The sequence below is a fragment of the Juglans regia genome, chromosome 1, assembly GCF_001411555.2.
Source record: "Juglans regia cultivar Chandler chromosome 1, Walnut 2.0, whole genome shotgun sequence".
NCBI classification, from domain to species: domain Eukaryota; kingdom Viridiplantae; phylum Streptophyta; class Magnoliopsida; order Fagales; family Juglandaceae; genus Juglans; species Juglans regia.
Window position 1 is genome coordinate 37906839 of NC_049901.1, and position 13945 is coordinate 37920783.

Consider the following 13945-nt stretch of genomic DNA (forward strand, 5'->3'; position numbering starts at 1 on the left):
CATTTCACATCATGTAAAAAATATCTATACATTCAATAAAAAAGCTATAAATATAGAATATAAAAATAAATAGTGACGGATGCATTGCATTCCTCTAATTTGATTCGATTCGTTTACCGTCATAACTACGAGTAATACATTTAGAATCACATCACTAGATATACCCAATTTTAAATCAAATGGATTGTTATACAACACACCTGATATGTGGCCTGGATGCACTTTGTTTGTGGCATTTGACGTCAACAAAGGGAAAGATAAATTGAGAGACCAATTTAATTGGTAGGCCTCAAAAAACAAACAAAATGAAAGACCTTGACTCACTTTGGATGATAAAAAACCCCATTCTTTTCATAGCACCGATATCACATTAATTTTCTACCAAACTTCCCACTCTAATAATGGAGTAATCTCACGTCATCTTCTCACATATGCAAACTTGACGCAAGAAGCTTGTTTTTTCCTGGCCTCTCATTTAAATTATGGCACAACTTTTCCATCCATTTGGCTTCTAAATTGCTTCTTTCCTGTGTTCTTATTTTTTTTTAATTTTCCCACTCGTGCGGCATGCACGAGCTAGGGGTGGTCAAGGAGTCAAGCAATAAGCATGCATTGAGTAAGTGCTCATCATAATCTGATGTTTTTTAGCCATCAATTTAATGAAAGTGCAATGGTCTAGCTGGAATATATCATTCATTCAGGGTATATATATGTTTTAGTATAAAAGATAAGATATAAAAATAGAGTGGAGTTCTCTCTTTGTTGCCACTAAATTGAGTCATGTATGATTTGTTTTTTGTCAACCAGGAGCTTTACAGTCTCCTCAGAGAGAACCAAACTCTTCCAAGAAATTGTGATATTATATCTCTTGAAAATTTTCTAGAGGACTAAATAACAGACTCATCTACTTTAAACATAAGCTGATAGAAAGTATTAATTTATTATTATAATACTTCCCCTCCCATTTGGATCAGGTCTAGTTTGTTTTTATAATTTTTTTCAATTCATCTCATTTAATTATTATAATTTTATCAAATTTTTATATAAAATAAAATAAATAATTTAACTTTTTTAAATCTCTAATAAAAAATAATATTAAAAATATATATTCTCATAATATTTTATTTTATTTTTAATTTTAATATTAATTTATCTTATCTCATCTATAAAAATAAACGAAGAGTAAGTTCTATGCACCAGACTTGACTTCTTTCAATTAATATATAAGTTTAAGATTTCGAGTTTGAAATTTCTCTATCCTTTTAAATCGTCATTTATTTTAAAAATTTAAATAAATAAAAAGACTTATAAGTATAATTTAATATTATAACAACTCATGACCACAAAATTTGAGGGAACAGCTCGAAACCCCACAATGTAAAAGAAACATCCAAGATACTTGGCTGGAAATAAAGACGCATACACTACGTTCCGTGGATCATATTCAAAAGAAATTACGACCAATACACTTGACTTGACTCAACGTGCCACTCGTAATAGATCGGATCTTTTCCACACCCGCATTTAATAACAATTATTATATTATTATATTATATTATATTTGTCTGTGAAAAAAAAAAAGATCGGATCTTTACATGATGGCATGCATTTCGAATCTCAGAATATGCTATTAAGGGTGCTCCACCATGCATGACCAATTCCTTCTCTTTGAACGTGTCGCGGAAGATACGCTATTCATATTATTAGGATGATTGTAAATCTCGTCTTTACACCACAACCGGTTTGAAGTTAATCTCTAGTCATTTTTCACTTTTTTTTTCTTTGAAGTAATTTTCTATAAGATCATCATCGTAACCGCCAGACACAATAATTTAACTTTGGTTAGATTGAATGAAAAATTGAATGAATATATATGAGATCTTAGTCACTACCGAAGAATATGAATTAAAAACTCTTTTTTTAAATAAATAAATCACTCTAATTAAATACTTAGCTGCCACCTTCAACAGAAGTTATTGATGCAATATTGTTTTGCGTTAGTCAGAATCTAACAATGGCTGATGGTTTGGGTGTTGATACGATGCTCAGATAATCATTCATAAAATAAATAATAAATAAAGTAAATAAAATGTAAATTAAGAAAAAGATACAAAAATTTATGTGATATGACATAAAAGTCTACGTCTACGAGTCAATTGAGAGCAAAATCTATTTTGTTTGATGATAATACAGTCTCTCATGGCCTATCATAACTCTCAATACTATGAAAATAAAATTGGGTTGAAGGGAAATTAAAGAAGAACGATCACAATAACCCTATATAAATCTGAAGAGAGAAAGGAGATCATGTGATTGCAGAGAAGTGTTTCTTTGGAGAGTCGTTGGATAACTTAGATCTCTCACGTTTGACGTTTATAGTGGTTCCCTCCTTTTACAGATATCTCTCTCCTTCTTTAAAGTAATTGAGTGATCTCACTTGCCTTATGTCACTTTCACCTTTTGTATGTTAGTCAATTTTTTTTAGTTTTATCACTTCCTTGTCTTATTCCCTCCTATTCTTGACAATGGATTTACAATGAGCTAGACTCTATTTCATTTTGTATCCAATAAAAATTGATTATCATTTTTTGAAAAATGATATTTGGTCCCTCAAAATTACCGTTCGAGTATTTTATTTTATTTTTCTTGATGGTCAAGAAAATGACTATTAGTAAAATTGTGTATTTTTTTTAATGATTTAAGAATGTTAAAAAAATATTTTCTTGGTCCCTCAACACTCAGAGTCTTTGCCGACTCTAACCAACGTTCACGCCTTGCCGCAGCACATTATTTTTACATTAACACTATCGAAACCAAGGCTCGAATTGTTGTTGGCGGTCATACTCGCTACATGTTGAATGATGGTAGACAACCGACAAGCTTGACATTTGAGATAGCAAGTAGCAAGGTGGAGAGACAAGCACAACAACTCCAACATTGTTTTCGAGTGATGAGAGAGTGAGAAAGAGTACGAGGGATGAAAAATAATTTATTGTCCTCTAAAGAGTGAAGTTCTTCATTATTTCAACCACCATACTAATTGGTGGGAATAAAGTTAGAAAAGTGGGTCTCAGTACTTGTAAAAATAAATAGAAAGGGACTGAAAGAAAAGTAGGGAGGAATTGATAGGACAAGACAAAGACTTTAAATAAAAAATGTAAAAAGCTAACAAAAAAGAACAGAGACGAGACTAAAAAGAAAAGTAATAAGATAAAAAAGAGAGACTTGACTTGAAGACCCGAGAAACAACATGGGAGCTTCTTCTTCTTCTTCCTTTCCACTTTCTTCCTCTTCCATTATCGTCGTGAGAGAGAGTTAAAAAATGAAAATTTGTACTAAAGATAATTTATAATAGATTTCATATTTCCAATGACGTAAGTATTAGCGTCAAAACATATAAATATGTGCGTTTTCTCATTCATTTCTATTTTATGCACTTATTATTAGTCATGCAATGGATGAGTTCCCCCAAGCACCACATCATTGGCATGGATCATGCAACCATATATCATTGGCATCCACCCTTAGGGAAAATTTTATCAACAATAACTACAAGATGTTTTATTCTTACGATAACGAAAAGATTTATTTTTATAAAACTCTAGAAATATGAGTGTGATGATATGATCACATGATGTTTATAATTTGTAACACACTGTATAGTTCATGTTAAAAATTGAAAAATAATTCACATATTAAGGTTTATAAGGTGTACACGTCCACCCTTATATTGAAGAGAGAAAATGCTACTTTGACACTTAATTTTGAGACTTTCTATATTTTAATTTTTTTTACTTAATAGTTAAGGAAATAACTATTAGTGTATTGATATTTTTTAAAAATGTTTAAAAATGATAAATGTGAATAAAAAAATTGAAAAAAATAAGAAGACGAATTTGTACTAGTAGACGGCATGCCCAGCAATCAATGCTAGGCAGCAACCTAACACTACTCATTGAAAAATGGGCTCCAATTAGAAATATGACCAGAAATTTTCCCAATGAAAAATTAATTGAAGAAATCATCTTCATATTCTCAAATGTTTCCAATAATCAGTGGACTTATAATTTATCTGCGTATCTTCTCTTTGTAGTAATAAAATGAAGGGTGAGATTGTGGGTTCTAGCCCCATGGAGATATCCACTTATTGTAAAATTTAAAATATATATATATATATAGAGAGAGAGAGAGAGAAAGAGAGATAATCATATAAATGAACAAACTTATGGAATCTTCGATCTACGAAGTGATTTTTCACAACATAGTAATCATGTTAAGCACTTTGTGCTCGATCTGTGAATACCTCTTATATGGCTACTGGGCTGGGACTGATTTGTATTAGTGGATGTAACAGGTTGGCGATGGAAGGAAGGAGATAATGTTTTCAAAATGCAAGGAAGAAGATGCACAACAAGTGTTTGTGAAAATGGCTCCAAGGCCTGAATAACATCTATTCATTAGGGTTTTTCGAGGAAATGCCCTTAACCTCCAAAGGAAAAAACACAACAATTTCTCAGATGCTTTTCTATGATTCGCTCTTCCTCTCTCATTTCTTTTTATTCTTCATTTCCTGACATGTAACTAATTGTCCAGAAAAAGCTATGATGACCCACGAAAATAGTAAGGAAATAACAGCATATAAAACGCTGCATCTAACTATTGACTACTAACCCACTAACCCAAAATGCACCGTTTGGAATATTTAATTCCCAAATGGTGCGTCTTACAGTTTATTTAAATGTACTGAAAACACACACATACACACAACACGATACTTAAAACACACACACAACACGGCACCGTTTAGCCCTTTTATTTCTCAAACAGGCCTCCACCGTGTACAATAAACAATGCAGTGGATAATTTAAATAAGTCAACTAAGTACCAAAATTTTTAATACAAATTTACATAGGTAAAATATTAAAAAGAGTTATACAGTTATCTCAAAATAAAATATAATACAAGGCTATATACAAAATCGAGTGATCTCATATCACTCCTCCAGCGGAGCCGAATCTTCAGACTCACCCTCAGTTTCATCTGCATCAAAATCTGCGTTACCATAAATGGTACCGCAGGTAAGTATAATCCAAACAACTCACGAGAATAAAAATGCATTAATGCAACCAACATGTATGCATATGATGAAATATGCATTATGCCCAAAACATCATTTTCCCTGAAAATGAATGTTTTCCAACACACGCCAAAATCCCATTTTGGCCCAAACATATTCGTAAAATATTTTCCCAGAAAATATTCCAAAATAATAATCCACCATTTTCCCAGAAAATGATTCACACAAAATCCTTCCAACACATGCTATTTTCTCAAAAAATAGTCCAATAATTCATTTTACCGTATGCACCATGATCTCCCCTAGGGACCATCCGCACACCTTGGCTCCCTTTGTCACTCGAAGTAACGAGCGATGCCCAGTTCTGCGCCTAGCGCGTACATGGCCAAGCATCCTCTAGCCCCCGCCAGCAGAGGGGCTACGGAGTCGGCACGAGAGCATTATCATTTCGTTCGATCCTGTTATCACCCAGCGACAACTCAGGGGACGTCACTCAGTATATTCCATTCCCGAGTGACCAGATGAGCTCCACCGAGATAATGTCCCATCTCGGTTTGGGGTCGTGATACACACGCACCCAAAAATCTTTCATCCGCACACACGTCTCTCTCATCTCTCTAGGGTTTCACCTCACATATATTTATAGACGCATATGTTATTCCATGCTATTAAAACTACCCAAACACTAGCCGCCGCACCACCTTAGAATCGCAAGCCCAGCCTCCGTCCCCTCGGTCTCATGCACTCCCATATCGAGAGTCACCCCACGTAAGCCAGCCCTCCGTCGTCCATACTGCCTCCACCAGTGCATCCCCTCATAAACCTCTGATCAACCAACCCATCTCCACCGTGCACCGACCAGAATTCACGTTGCCCTCCATACAAAAATCGACGCAACCGTGCATGCATTGTATCTCCACGGATCGCAACTCCACCTCGCCGTGCGTCACCTCCACTTGACCATCACTGGTAGTCCAGCTCCTCTGCCGTACACCGCTGTACCACTACTAGAGTGCCAAGAACAACAATCTATGGAGTGATCCGAAACTCCTCTGTTTTGGGTCCGAAAAACAGAGCAGTCCTTGCTCAAGCCGTTCCACTGATCTCCTTCGCCAGCCTCTCCCTCTCCTTGTGCCTCTTGGTTTTTCAGCCACGTTACATGACGAAAACCACCGCACGTAGCTCCCGACCAGTCGCACGCCTTCTCGCTGTCCCTCGGTGAGCTCTCCCCCATTTCACATGCCCTACTCTCGCATCGTGTTTCCCTCTCACTTCTCTCTCTCTCTCTCTCAATGCCTCACCACCGTGACCTTCTTTGCCACGCCACGCGCAGCTCCTCCCTTCGCAGTGAGTACCTCTCGCCCCTGTCCTCACCGATAGTTACACCGAGACTGCATGAATGCGTTTCCTTTATAGTCTACATAAACTTAGATTTTTGCATAGTATTTGAATATGGAATTACAACTTTACCCTTATTATTGAATGGGTTCAAGTTGAAATTTTTGGTTATATTAAGTCTATTTTTACGTGGTTTATGCGGGTGGTATAAGAAATTTTGACAGAAAATAAATAAGATTTCCAAATTGTACTGATGGTAGTATATTATTTTTACAGTAAGTGTGAAATTTTATTTTAACATTTTTAATTATGATCACAGAAAATCACTTAAGTATTTTCACATGTTATTAAGTAAAGATTTATTTTATGAGTAAACAATATTGGAGTAATGTTGTTTTTACACTTTAGATATGATTTAGTCTATTTAAAAAATAGTTATGGTTTATTTTAAAAATATTTTGGGATAATTATATTATTATAATTATCCAGTATTAAAATTTATAGTTGATTTTCAATAATAAATAGGTCTGACTTTTAAATGTTTTTGTCATAGTTATTAAATCAACAGTGATGATTTGAAATTTTAGGTTTTGAGGAATTTAATAGGTTATTTTAGAAGCGTAGGATTGAATATCGAAATATGAGATTAATTGAAAATTTACGAGAATTATGTGATTATTTTATAGGTGACGATTAATTATTGTTCGACATTTTTTATAAAAATTCTAAAAAAGCTAAGAAGTCCAGGTAAGTGGGGTTCCTATGCTAGACTTTGCATTAAAATAAAATGAGCTAAGGTTATTTTTGAAAAATCTACATATTTGATTTTGAAAAGAAATTTGAACTACCTCAGTTATTTGTTCTGCATTACTCAGGAGATTCTGTCTAAGAATAAATTATTTTCTGTTATGATTGATGTAGATATGAGCTTATTTTTGACATTCTGTTTCTGAACTTTGAAAAGAGAGCGAATATGAAATTTTGTGCATAAATTATATTGTGATATGATTTTGTTCTAATCTGAAGATTTTCTGTACTCTGATATGATCTGATGTGATTTCTGAAAACTTCTGGCATAACATTTTATTTCTGTTCCGTTCTGACCTTACCACAGGTGTAAAATTGTGGCCTTTGTTCGGCTTGGTACCAACTTTTCTGTTTCTAATGCACCCACTCTGGAAACAAAGTGGTTTTCTACGTGGTCTTTCCTATGTGCACACTCGGGGCTCCGAGAATTTATAAGGGGAAGACCCACATTCTATTTCTGCTCAGTTAGCTACCGAGGTTTGCACAATCCTACCAAGGGGGGTTAAACATGGTATTTGTTCTGATATGATAAGATGTGATGTTTCAATTTATGCTATGCCAAAGGGATTTTGATTATGAATATTTTCGAACTTTCGCTCTGATATTTTTTATAACATGTTCTGACGCTGCATTTTGAAAACATTATTATGATTATGCATTTTGAAAGAAAATATTTTTGTTTTGCATTCTGAACTCTGTAAATGCTCTTGTTTACACACTAGTATATGTCGTCTGCTTACTGAGTTGTTGATAACTCATCCCTTATCTCCAATTATGTTTCAGATAATTTTGATGGTTCAGCTAGAGAACAAGAGTAGGAAGTTTTAGCATGGTGTGACGTCCGTAATGGAATAAGTGTCCGAGGGTACAAGTGCTTATTTGAGAGTTGTAGTTAATAAACTGGTTTATTTTTCAGGTATTTTGATTTGATGAGTTAAGGATAATTTCGAGTTTTTGGACGATTTCTAATTTATGTTATTGAGAATTTCTTTATTGTCCCCATGGAGGAACTTAGATATTTGGATTGATTAAATTGATTAGTATTTTATGAAATTTTCTGAATTTTATAGTTGTGTTATTTAAGTTGATTTTAGGTATTAAGAGTTAACTCTCCAAACTTCCGGGAACTGGGCGTTATAGGGTCCCACTACTGTAAAAGTGTAAGAGAGAGAAAAAGCCCTATAGAATGTGAGTTAAGATTTTGTGATTGTAATCTGCTCTCTGAATTAATTCTCCAGCTCTGTGGACGTAATCACGTTGCCGAACCACGTAAATAGTGTGTGCAATGTGATTGCTTGATCGTTGCTTTAATTTGTTTGATATCGTTGGTGTGCGGCTGTTTCGCACAATAACTGGTATCAGAGCCAAGGTCGGATCTGAAGGAGAACAATGGCTGGAGAAAAAGTGAAAGCACCCTAGATCGAGAAGTTCGACGGAACTGATTTTGATTATTGGAAGATGCAGATCGATGACTATCTCTATGGGAAGAGGCTCAATCTTCCACTGTAAGGAAAGAAGCTAAAGAACATGGAAGATGTTGAGTGGACCATGTTAAATCGACGTTTTCTTGAGATTGTTCGGTTGACCCTGTCTAGAATAGTGGCCCACAACGTTAGTAAGGAGAGAACCATAGCGGATCTCATGGCGGCTCTATTAGGTTTGTATGAAAAGTCGTCGGCAAATAACAAAGTGCACTTGATGAAAAAATTGTTGAATCTAAGGATGTCAGAAGTTATGTTTGTGGCCCAACACTTGAATGAATTCAATACGATCACAAATCAACTGTCTTCTGTAGAGATTGAGTTTGATGATTAGATCAGAGAATTAATTATGCTGACATCACGACCAAATAATTGGGAGGCCATGAGGATGGCAATGAGTAGCTCACCCAGCAAGATGAAACTGAACTATGATGACATACGTGATATTATTCTTGTTGAAGAGGTACGTAGAAGAGACTCTGGTGAGATCTCAAGTTCGGGATCGGCCCTGAACGTTGAGAATCAAGGGAGAAGATAGGCAAGTCAAGCTTAAGAATAGGGGAAGAGCATGACGAGATTTGGGCAGCAAATAACGTGCTAGAGTTATGGCAAGCTGGGCCATATCAAGAGAGACTGTCGGAATCAAAGAAGTTCTGAGAATGACGTTGTGAATGTAGTAGCTAAAGAAATACATGATGCCCTAATTCTTGTAGTGCACAATCCAATTGATGAGTGGGTGTTGGATTCAAGGGTTTCGTTCCATAGCACCTCACATCAAAAGATCATGCATAATTATGTTGCTTGTGATTTTGGGAAGATGTATGCGGCTAATGGAAAGGCACTGGATGTAATAGGAGTGGGTGATGTGCGCATCACACTTCAAAACAAGGGCGTGTGGACTTTACAGCAAGTCAGACACGTTTCAAATCTGAAGAAAAATCTGATCTCTATGGGACAGCTTGATGATAGCGATTATACAGTAGCGTTTTCTAGAGGAGCATAGAAGATCAGTAAGGGTGCACTGGTCTTGGCATATGGTAAGAAATCAAACTCTTTGTATTTAACATCAGGGTCCAGTAATGTGTAGAGAAATATATGAGTGCAAAAAGGTAGATGAAATTAGCCAACTACCCCTATATTTAGATCTCACACTTCACCAACTCAATCAACAAATTGATTAGTCGTCTGTTATGTGATAATTTGATAAATAATAAAATATATGGAATAAATAAAGTGCATAATACCAATTTTAGTTACGAAGGAAAACCATTTGAAGAACTCCTTAAATGTAAAACCCTATAGGGCAGCTAAACTCAGGAAAGTCAGTCTTATTATTTGAAAATCAATTGCAAGTAATTCTCAATTACAAAACCTTTGTAACTTAACTATCTTACTTGACTAGACAAATGACTCATTTGTTTTCTACCGAAATAGCAGCCAGAACTTCTTAGCAATTTTCAAACTATTGATTTCCCTCTTGGAATTCCAATGGTTGAACTCGATCACTTCAACTCTGACCCAGAGTATGCACGCACTCAAAGAGAGAATTGAAAAACACAAAAAAAATTCTTCACAAGAATTTTCTCACTCATGCACTTGGATCACTCACCAATATTTTCAAGTTCTTAAAATAATGATTAAAAGATTACTTCCCTCAACCGAAATTCTCATTAAATTATCTTCCCAGTATTTGATCTGCAGTAGGACTCTGTTGACAAATTGAGTATATTAGGAATTTGAAGCACAATAGGAATCTGCTGACGGGAGGACTCTACTGGGAACAAGTATGTTGACGCGTCTGTTGACACCTAGCGCTAGGTTTTCTCAGCAGATATAGTTTCCATATAACTGGATAATTCCAGACTCCTTGAACTTTGGATACACACACTCTTGACTTATCTAAAATATTATCTAATAATTTCTAAATACACTTTAAATGTTTATAGATAAAATCAAAGTGATTTACATTCATCCAACTTACAAAGCATCAAATAATCTTTATCCATCTAGTCACCTAGTCCTAGCCAAAATCTTGCATTTACAGTAAGCTTAATCGCGTGAAACAAATGAGGAAGTAAAAAAGAATCAGTTTTGTCGTTGCTCATGTAAGCCTAAGGAAGTTTGCAAAGGTTGTCAGGATCGGTTCGAAACCAGATACTCCTGGTGCAGCGAGAGTTGTGAGTCGTCCAATGGATGTGCTAACTAAGGGCAATGTACTTAGGAGACTGAAGTCGAACTCGACTTCAGTGCGTCTTCTAACTTGAAGACGGGAATTGTGAGCTATAGAGGTGATAGGGCTTGGCTAAAAACAGTGGCTGGCATATAGAGAACCAGTCTCCAAATGAGAGATTGTTGGGTTGCATGTGGAGACTAGTCAGTGAGCAGGAAATCGAGAAACAAAGAGTTCACTCAACTATCACTCGATCTAGCGCTCAAGCGAAGCTCAACCTATGAGTTCACTCGAAGTGCGCTTGACAGTGGGCTCAAGCGAGACACAAACCTTAATGTTCGCTCGAGCCAATGGTGATTGCTTGTTCGCTTGAGGTGCACTCAACACGCCACTCAAGTGAAAAACCCAGTTTTTGTCAGATTAGGATTTCCAGTGCCGTTTCTATTTATATGTTATATTTTGACTTTATTGTGTACGATTTCAGCAGTTTTCAGTGAAAACAAGAGAGACAAAGTGTGAGTGCATATTATGAGAGAGAAAATTCTTAAAGAGTGTGAGTTGGGATTGAATAATTGTAATTTCCTATCTGAATTACGTAAATTGTGTGTATCGTGTGATTGCTTGATCGTTGCTTTAATTTGTTTGCTATCGTTGGTCCGTGGGTGTTTTGCACAACACATGGGAGCTTCTTCTTCTTCCTTCTCACTTTCTTCCTCCTCTATTGTCATTGTAAGAGAGAGTTAGAAAGGACAAGAGAGTTTGTACTAAAGATGATTTATAGTAGATTTCATCTTTCCAATGATGTAAGCTTTAGTGTCGAAACATATATAGAATTCTGTGTACTTTCTCATTCATTTCTATTTTATGCACTTATTATTATTCAGCCGTGGATGAGCTCCCCCAAGCACCACACATCTGTCTGCACCATGGACCATGCAACCATATCATTGGCATCCACTTTTACAAAAAAAAATTTCAACAATAACTACAAGATGTTTTATTCTTAAGATAAGAAAAGTTGTATTTGACACAATTTGAGAAGAATTCGCCGGAAAATATTTAATTATTCAGTCTCCCTTGGCACAAGTACAAGGAATCTCAATCCAAGCAACCAATATATATTCTTTTAGGTTTACCGTAGCAACTCAAGTTTTAGAGTTTCCGAGGATCAAAGAGGCCGTTTTCTCCTCCTGATCATGACACAAAATTGACGAGATATGAGGCATAAATACTATAGCACGTACACATAAAAATAAGTCATGATAACAACTTCTCTATATACATGGTTTCATAACTTACACACAAAAGTCGTCTTTGCACATCTGCTTTCCCTTTTATTGCTAGATTACCACTTACTAGGTTCTATTCATCACTTATGGACTATGCATTTCAGCCTTAAGTGTTATTCACAACATTTTTAGGAATCATCTCAATCCATTTATGAGACAGTAATGGTTTTTTTTTAATATATATGTAAAATTGACCCATCAATTTATTAACTAGGCCCAAAAGTCTCGTTTGATTTATTTGTTATAGACTTGCAACAAAAACTAAAAGAAAAAAGAAATCAATAAGGAACTATTAAATACAATGTCAATGCATCTTTTCATGATACATATTAAAACAGAGTGTTATGGGAAATACGCAACATCTAACATGCCCATACATAGACTATGAGCGGCCCATCAAAGAACCCTATGGGCCAACGTGGCCACTCGGCCCAACCCCTGGAAAGTAAGGTCTAGGGAAAATTGTGCCAACGCGATGCATGGACTAGTGCTTCCATGCTAACTCAATTGGTGAGACAAGTTGAAACTACCACCACATGTCTCGTGCCCAAGAAGGGTGACAACATTAAATGCACTGAAATGCCTTCTCAAGAGACATGCATGTGTCAGGCTCTAAGGGTCAGAGGCCTAGAGGAGATCACCAAATTATATGTGGTAATGAGCCCCAATAGTATACGTGCTGATGTTAGGCCACCAAAAGGAAGGAAGGGCCACGACAACACAATGGGAGATATATAGGGAAGGAAAAGTGAGCATGTGGGTATGAGTCTTCTTCTCTCCCTTTAGACACACTCATACATATATACAGCCTGAAGAATATCAATTGACTTAGGCATCGAAGGCTCTCCCTTGGGGCCATCGAAGCTCACTTTGTTTGCAAGTAGCATCGAGGCTCTCCCATAAGATTGCCACGTTATGCCTACTTCCACATGCTCCTAGATAGCTCATGATTAAGAAACAGCTATGGCCAGAGAGCTGTCCAACATCAAGGTGGAGAGAGGTTCAAGGAAATGGATGAAATGTTAGGGAGGATCATGTCAAAAATGGAAGCCTTACAAAAAGAAAATGAAGCTTTATGGTGAAGGGATGTGAGGCATTAAGCTGACTGATGAGGACTCATAAGGGGAGGTGGAGGCTACTCTAAGCCACGAGGAGAAAAGGAAGAAAGTGCACAACTTGTGCAACCTCATGGACAAATATGAGGAAATGGCGATACATATAGGGACGTAGTTGTCCGTTGATAGCTTACTCAATAGCACTAACCTACCATACAGTGCAGCAATCATGGTGCATGATGAATCAAATGATCCATTTGGAAACCTTTAAAACCCACATGACCTTCCACAATCCCAGAGGAACAGCGTGATTTGCCTTCCCACTAACCGCAATGAAATGGCGCAGGACTGGTTCAGGAACTTCAAGTCAGGATCCATTACTAGCTTCGAGGAGTTGGGTAGGCAATTCCTGATTTAATTCATGGTTATCGACGACGAAGGCAACAAACCCCATTCCTACTTATGGTAAAGTAGCAAGGAGATGAAAGTCTGAAGGCGTACCTCGCACAATTCAAAAATTTGAGAAGAATTCGTAGGAAAATATTGATTTTTATTAAACTCTAGAAATATGAGTGTGATGATATTTTCCAATGGTGATTCAGTCTCCCTAGGCACAAGTACAAAGAATCTCAATCCAAGCAGCCAATATATATTCTTTTAGATTTACCTTAGCAACTCAAGTTTTAGAGTTTCCAAAGAGGTTGTCTCCTCCTCATCATGACACAATA

At 36.2% G+C, this 13945-nt stretch overlaps 1 protein-coding gene across 1 annotated transcript in view; it reads right to left on the reverse strand.

Annotated features, from left to right (window-relative positions):
• The window catches only part of LOC109009972 (deoxyhypusine synthase), an 871604-nt gene that overhangs the window by 778231 nt on the left and 79428 nt on the right, over window positions 1–13945 (reverse strand). The gene's annotated exons all lie outside the window — the stretch shown is intronic.